We start from the raw sequence: 8,717 nt of genomic DNA, 5'->3' as shown, positions 1-8,717 counted from the left end.
GAGGCAGTGTTTGGATGAATAGATATTCTGATCTCAGTCTATGGGAGCTATTCTAGATATCTAAGTGCTTAATCACAGCTAGAATTGACCAAATATTCATAAAGGTACATTTTTTAATAAAATTATTTCTTAATATTTTGACCATGTTTGATAAAATTTTCTTTCTTTTTTTCTTTCTTTCTTTCTTCCCTTCTTTCTTTCTTCTTTTTTTGTTTTAGTTTTTAGGTTTATTAAAAATATTGCAGAACAGATTCAAATGGAACCATATCAAGCTTTGAAATTCATTCCAATTGCCCAGTTGTAGGCTGAGTGATGTGTAGGTTGGAGAAACTACCAAAGTTCAGAAGCTTCAATATTTTCTTGGTATCATATCTACCTCAGTGATGACCTGATCTAGGGCTGAGACCTTGAAAGCATATTGACCTCTCCCATTCACACTCTACCTCCTGAAACTTGAGATACCTCTCACAGGACCTCTCTGAATCACTTCATCACATGCGTGGCATACATGGTGGTTATTTAGTTGGAGAGTTTCTTGCTGGGGATAATGCAGTCTTCTTGCACACAAGCTGGTTGGTGTGGAAGCCATTGCACAGGCAGGTGGACTACTGCTTGATGAGGTCTAGGCCACCTTCTTCACACTCTTGGTGCAAATGCAGTCCATGTTGGCAGTCCCCAGTAAAAAAGAACTTTGTTGTTGTTGTTGTCCTTACATGCTGGCAAATAATGAGAAATGTACTTCATGGACTATCAATTGGTAATATCCTGTACCTAAACATTATTTAGGAAAATTTCAAAAATTGAAATTAATGTATAACTTAATAGGTTTATCATGTTGTAGCATTTTATAAATTTATGGACTGCCACGTGATAGCCTAATATGTGTATACAATGCATAACTTTTACTTTCAGAAAAAATGACTTTTAAACCAAGAAAATAAACACCAGTGCCAAGGTGTAACATGTTTTACTCCACTTCACAAGTCTACTTTTCTTTCTACACTTGATTACATTAAGAAAATTCAGTAGGATGATACCCATTAATTATCCAAAATTTCCTGTGAAAATGTCAAACTACTGTGTTGCTTTTGGAGATGGACAACATCAACTATGATAGCCTTGTTGCTAGTTGGTGGAACATAGACCAAGAGTGCAGAGGGAAAAGGAACTAGAATAGGAAGGACAACAGAAACATAAAGTGTGAGAACAAGATCTAAGTCCTATGGGATTCTTGGCCTTAGCTGTACACAGGCTTTGAAAGTCTGTACTAGTGAATATGAGCTGTGTAGGGAAAAATGGTAGGTTGACAGGAAGACAACAGGCTAACCAAAGGAGTGTAATTTGTAATTCACATTGAGTAGTGTCCAGACTCAGGATGCAGGGAAAGGTACTGGTATATCTCAGCTTAGGAACACTCAGGACATGGCCATATGCAAAGGTAAAAGATACAGTGGAACTTTAGTTCCGAAGTGATCATTGTCAAACTACAAAATAGGTACTAATTATCTGACGACTCAGTGTAAAACTAAGAGGCCCCCTGCAACTGAGACTGTATGGATATCAAATATTTTTTCAAAAGACAGCCATGCCTTGAGAGATGTGCCTTAGTATCTAGATTGAAGTGGCAACACCTACGTGGTCAAATGGACACATAAGAGGGGCTTGACCAACTCTAAGAGTTTTGTAAAACTACATGTCAGCCCATGTGTTCAAAGTTTCCAGGAAGACATTCTGCTAGATTTGCTAGTTAGCTGAACATAGAGAATGAGAATAGTAATACTAGGAATACACGTCCACCTACAGACCAGAACTGGCTCAGAAACTTCATCCATTTTGCTAGAGGATCAATGCTGGGAATGCAGCGGGACTCCATCCTGTATAAACATAAACAAACCATATGAGAGAAGCACTAAGAATGACTATCTAGGAAACAGAGTGAAGCTGTACTTGTACTGTAGAAATAGGACAAAATGAGCCTTCCTGGGACCAAAAAGTGAAATGTAGTAAATAGAATATGGTAGGTGTACATACCCTGAGAGGCCCTTTCTCATTCTTTCTGAGTATGTTTTGTCTCCATAAATCTTCCTTGAAGCATTGTCAGTAATCACAACTATCACACACACACACACACACACACACACACACTCATTGCCTTTTTCTACTTTTCTATATTTTGGGATTCTGTGGTTAGTGTTTACAAAGTATCTTTGGTTATGCTTGACTGCAAAATTATAGTAGGGTTACCTGATGATCCCCTAGGATCTAGAGCCAACCTGCTGTTTGAATTCCCCATTCATTCAATGTCAGCTATTTCAATTTGAACAAGTTCCTTTTTCATGTAGCATGTTCATGTTCAACATGACTAGTAAATACTCAAACAATTTGGTAAGAATTAAATAAAACAAACACTTCTCCAAGTGTGCAGTAAAGAGTAAGTGATCTGTGAGTGGGTTATAAGTAATGTGAAATTAAGTAGAAAGCTATTACTGCTGAATGGCTGTTTGTTCGGAGTCCTGAACTATAATAATTCCTCAACGTATGTTGTCTGAATTCAATAGTAATGTGATAAGGGTAATGAATTAATTTAATATTTAACATGAAGAACCAGAGGTTTAAAAGGCCACATTACTGAAAGTCACACAGCAGGGCCAGAGATAAGGTGGAAGGACATTTCTGAGACTGGCACTTCCTTTCATTTTATTAGTGTATATTAATTGCATAAAGTAACAGGTTTCTTTGTGCAGTTTGCACTCATGTATATGGCATACTTTAATCATATTCACCCATCGATTACATTTTCTAATCCCTTGCTCCGCCTTTGCCCACATATCTAAGAATCCGCCTTTCACCTTCAAGCCATTTTTTAGTAACTTCTTCATATAACAGAAAACATACAGCATTCATTATTCATATCTGGCTTGTTTTGATTAACATGATGAGTTTTAGTAGAACCCATTTTCCCACAAACAACATAACTTCATTTGTTCTTTTTTTTTTAACTAAAAGATATTAAGACACAGATTGTAAACACAAAGGGTAATTAAGAACAGAGAGGTGATCAGGAAGAAAGAAGACATACCTGAAGGATTAATTTCAGTATAACCCTACATTGTGTTTATAAATCATATTTTTATTTATTTATCTTTTTATTTATTAAGAATTTAATTAAAATATAATTATATCATTTTTCCCATTTCCATCTTTTTGTCAGCCCTATCTCTGTTCCCTCCCTTCAACCCCATCCCTGTCTCACAACTCTCTTTCAAATTGGTGGCCTACTTTTTTATTCTTTTTAGCTATATCTGTGTATATATGTATATACATATATATATACATAATACATACATATATATATATACATACTACATATAATATATACATATTACCTATAGAGTCCATTTTGTCTGGCTAGGTGAATATGATCTCATGGCTTTGCACTTCATATTGATAACCAATTTGGGGCCTCATCCCTGAGAGAGAATAATTTTTTCCTCCCTGAGCAGTCATTATTTCCCTGGAGTTCTTCATCCTGTGGTAAGACTCAATGATATTTCCCCATCCCGCATTAGCATGTCTATCAATAGTATCATTGTTCAGATCTTGTTTAGTCAGCCATATTGTTGAGGGATCATGAATGTATTTTCCCTGTCATACTTAGGAAATTCAATCTCACAACAGACTTCCTGGTCCTCTGGCTACAACAATCTTTTTTCTCCCTCTTCCATGATGTTCTCTGAGCCTTAGATACCTTAATTGTGTTGTAAATGCATTTCTTGGATATCTGCATTACTGCTGGTTGTGATTTTGTTTTAGTCTCTACTTGCTGTAGAGATGTTGATTTGTTGAAGAGAGAGATCTACACTTATCTATGAGTATAAAGATAAGTTTTAGAATGTAGTTGGGAACTATGCCAGTCTTGTAAAGTAGCAACAGTAGGTTCTACTCTAAGATCCATGACCTTATTATCCCCAGGTATTTGGCTACATTTCTAGTACTAAGAATGAACTTCCTATTGAGTGGGATGTAAATCCAATTAGACAGTTGTTGGTTACCAGGAAAATATAATTGCACATTTAAGACTACCTTGCTATGCTGGTCATTGTTCAATTTCATAGGCATCATAACTGAATAGAACTATTGATTGCTTCCCTAACTTGGCTACTTCTATAGTATTTTCTTGTATTATGAATGTGAGATCACAGGAAGAAAGCTTACAGGTTTGGTCCTTCTCTAATCTTCTTAGTCCTGTGATTGAAGTACTCATTGGTTTCAGCAAACTAATAATAATAATAATAACAATAACAATAATAATAATAATAAATTACCTTCAACATCTAAGAGGCAACCAAGGGCAACAGAAGCAGCCTGTATTGTTTTGGGAGTCAATTGGACTAGCCAACATCTAAAATGGATGTTGCTCATGCCTGGTACTGGGGATTTTTGTTAGATGGGCTATGACTCTTAAATAAAGTAACATGACTTCATTCATTCATTCATTCATTAACTCATACATACATACATACATGATATGATTTTAGGTAAATATAAAATAGCATAATTCCTTGAGGCCTTATCCTTGGTGTTATTTGTCCTTCTTTCTTCGTCTTCTCCTTCTGTATTGATCTCCTTCCCCTCTCTATAGCAAGAGACTTACCTAGGTTGATTCCATCATCTGTTTTTTGTGAGTAGTGCTGCAATGGACATACATACATGTAGATATATTTAGTGTAAACTGACTTACTAAGCCATACCATACCACTCCTCTCCTCACTTCTTTATTTGACATTACCTCATTCCTCGTCCTAATGTCTTTATGAGTTGAGATGTTAGAGTTGAAAAAAACTACCATTACTCTTGTCTTTATTTTGAAGCAAAATGAGACAGGGAAAAGAGGTTTTTTCCTAGATCCTAATTAATTAAATTCCAAATATCAGATATGTGCTTTATAAACACAAGAATGGTTGAGCAAAACCAACTTGATAATTAACAATTAAACTGATTTCCATAAGCTCAATAATGCATTACTTAAGTGTGGATGTTTGGAGAACACTGAAATCATTATCAGGCTTTCTACAGCTGGATAAGTTTTTTCAATGTGTCTTCCTGTAAATAGTCATACCCACTCAACCTGTTTTGTCTCAGCATCATTGCCAATGGGAAAACAAGAATCAATGTATATTGTTGGTGGGAAGGAAGCATCACAACTACAAATTCAGGCTTTAGAGAACATGCCCCAACCTGACCTGGGATGATTGAAGCTCAGAGTAACATATTGCAGTGAGAATCTGGAATTCCATTCTGTGATTTGAGCACAATATGGGAACCAACATTTTCCTTCTCTTGAAGTTCTTCTCTACATGACTAAACAAGTGATCTGGGTGTGGTTGGAGTGATGATTTCTGGAGTTTGGAGCCAAGAGAGAAAAAGGTGTAGCATGGTAGCTTGGCTTTCTTACCTGCACATAAAGAAATAAGGGAGAGGTGCCAAACCCATGTACTCTTGCAAAACAATACATTGTAAATGTCTGTCTTATTTTAAGACCATTGCTTGTAGGCTACAGTAATGCCAGTACTTTCCTAAATTTAGTAAAACTAAACTTTTCTCTGAAATGTTATGGAAATTTATAATGGGAACTTCTTAAAGGAAATGTCTTTGGGTCAGCAAAAGTCATGTATTCTAAACATTTGTCTCAAGGAAAATTACTAGTAGTTCTTTTTTTCTATGTATCTTTGCTTTAGATTTTGATTTGATATTTTTAATCACAGAATTCTTTATAGCCCTATATCTAGGAAGGAGTAAGTTTTATATGTGGATGAGAAATCATATTACTCCTTTCCTGAGTTACCAATCCACAGTACAGCTCTGCCTTCTCCCCTTTCCTCTCAGTTTAAAATGGAACTTGGCAGTCTAACAGAAAACAGCAACTACATTAATCTCCTTAGAAAGCTTTTCACATTGCTTGAGTTGGAACTATGCTTTTCTCCAGCTGAGTAAGATGACTGTGGCTGGCCTTAAGTTGATCTATTTAATGCTGAGGTTCTTTCCATAACACATTGCAGCATGTACAGCCACAGCTAAGTCTCCAGTCTTCCCTAAAGAGCTCTCTTGAACCAAAGTCAGGGGGGACCTCCTCCAGCAGTTTCTAAGTTTCAACATTCATACAATCTTTAGAGTCTAAGAGCAGGTTATTAAAAGATATTTCTATTAGTCATGGACACTTACCTTTCAAGCACACAAAGAATATACCCTGCAGAATTTTGTCCAGCCAACTGCTGTTATAACATTAGATAAATGGCCACACTCTTGTTATCCACATAAATCAGCAGCATAGATTAGCAGCTTATGACAACAAAGAAATTTACTAGCTTTCTTAATATAAACCCATTTACCAATTTCTATCCAATATTCATCAACATTAACCTCAAAGAGTATTATATGACACCAAAGAAATAGATCCTATTTGTAATATCATTAAACAAGTATTTACCTGAGATTCTTGACCTAAAGGGTATTTTTTTCTAGATAGGTGCTTTGCTTTGAGGGTGAGTGATTACTTTCCAAGATGAGCATTAGCAGGGAGGATTTGCAAAGATATGTTTAGAGTTTTATTTTAATTGTGTAAAATACCAGTTTTCTAATTGGTACTTCCTGCTTGCCTCTACGGTAGTGTATCTCATTTGTCCTGCTGCCCCCAGATTGTCACAAATGCAATTAGACATGAGGTTCAAGATCAGACAAGAAATAGTGGCAAAGTCTTCACTCGATATACTTGGTCCTTGTGAATAAACTGTAGGTTGTGGCCTTTTCACTCGCAAATTTTCCAAGAGGATAAAATAATGTGTTATGTTTATATACATCATCTTGATGAAAAATAGCAGACCATAACACAGCTTAGATTTTTCCAAGATACATGAACTATTTCTGATTTGACAGTGGTTTCAATATGTTAGTTGTGTAACCTTAAGCAGTAACATAACCTCCCTAAGTTTAATTTTCTCCTCTTGAGAAGTATACTTTATAATAAATCCCGTCTGTCTAATACATCTATTATATATAACCCATGGCATAGTATGTTAGAAACAAGAAAATTTTCTAACTATTGGACAGATCAAACCTTTTATTTTAGATATAAGAAAAATGAAACTCAAACTTTTAATTTATTGGATGTTTCTTATTTACAATATCTCCTTCCCCAGGTTCCCCTCAAAACAAAAGAAAAGAAAAGAAAAGAAAAGAAAAGAAAAAGAAGAAAAAAAGAAAAAGAAAAGAAGAAAAAATAAAATAAAAAAACTAAAACAATCCCCTGTCCTCCCCCCTACCCCAGCTCACCATCCCATCCCCTCCTCCTTACTGGCCCTGGCATTCCCCTAACTGGGGCATAGAACCTTCACTGGGCCAAGGTCCTCTCCTCCCATTGATGACCAACTTGGCCATCCTCTGCTATATGTATGCTGCTGGAGCCATGAGTCCTCCCATGTGTACTCTTTGGTTGGAGTTTTAGTCCCTGGGAGCTCTGAGGGTACTAGTTAGTTCATATTGTTGTTCATCCTAAGGGGCTGCAAACCCTTCAGCTCCTTGGGTCCTTTCTCTAGCTCCTTCATTGGGGACCCTGTACTCAGTCCAATGGATGGCTGTGAGCCCCTACTTCTGTATTAGTCAAGTACTGTCAGAACCTCTCAGGAGACAGCTATCTCAGGCTCCTGTCATCCAGCACTTGTTGGCATCCACAATAGTGTCTAGATTTGATGATTGAATATTGGAAGGATTCCCAGGTGGAGCAGTCCTACGGAGCAAAGACTAAAGGAAAGACAATTCAGAAACTCAAACATTTTATTAGTGAAAACTGTAGCTTACAAAAGAATGATGAAACAGATGAATAAATTTAAACTTTAAATTTCTCAAAATGTACTTAAGTTTTAATTTAGCATATAATATACAGAGTATATTATATATACTCTGGCTTTGGGTTACATGAATAATCCCCATTCATCTGAATTTAATATCAGCAACCTGCTTAAAGTTTTAGCTCAAGAAATAAGACAGGAGAAAAAAATAGAAGCACTACATATAAAACATAAAATTCATCAACCCTATGTATAGATATCTGACAGAGAATTCAGAGAAATAAATAAAAGGATAAAAACATCTACACATAAAAATTAGTAGTTTTTCTTTGTACCAACAATAAATTTTACTAGAATGCAACAAGGAAAAATACTCTATTCACAATCAGTTAAAAAAAAATAAAAAGAGGCACGGTTGAGTTGACTCAGTGGGTAAAGGCACTTTGCTGCCAAGCCTGGTATACCCAAGTATGATTCCAGGAACCCCCATGGTGCGAGGAGAGAACCAATCCATGAGTTGTACTTGAATTTAAGATTTCTACCCTGTGTTGTAGCATGCTTGCATTCATGCGTGCATGAACCCACGCACATATATAGTCAGAAAATAAAATTATAAAAACCTACCAATGACTCTAAGCTAAAATATGGAACACAAGTACAGTGAAATCTTTGCAACACTGAAAGATTATATACATGGAAAGCAGAAGCATATCTGCAAAATTCTCATTATGCTAAACAGCTTACCTTGTAAAGTTCATACATACTGGGATTTATTTATTTTATTTTAAGAAAGTCAGAGTCTGCTTTATTGTCAATATCGTCAGACCAGACACAGTTCGGAAGTGATACTGATGCTGATACAACACCCACCAT

General features: G+C 36.0%; 1 pseudogene; it reads right to left on the bottom strand.

Annotated features, from left to right (window-relative positions):
- Positions 1-267: 267 nt before the first annotated feature.
- LOC116073650 lies at positions 268-664 on the bottom strand (annotated as a pseudogene).
- Between the last annotated feature and the right edge of the window lie 8,053 nt (positions 665-8,717).

Source organism: Mastomys coucha, unplaced genomic scaffold, assembly GCF_008632895.1.
Source record: "Mastomys coucha isolate ucsf_1 unplaced genomic scaffold, UCSF_Mcou_1 pScaffold23, whole genome shotgun sequence".
In the NCBI taxonomy this organism is placed as follows: Eukaryota; Metazoa; Chordata; class Mammalia; order Rodentia; family Muridae; genus Mastomys; species Mastomys coucha.
Note: the sequence above shows the minus strand (reverse complement) of the source record. Positions and strands in the feature narration are given on the sequence as shown.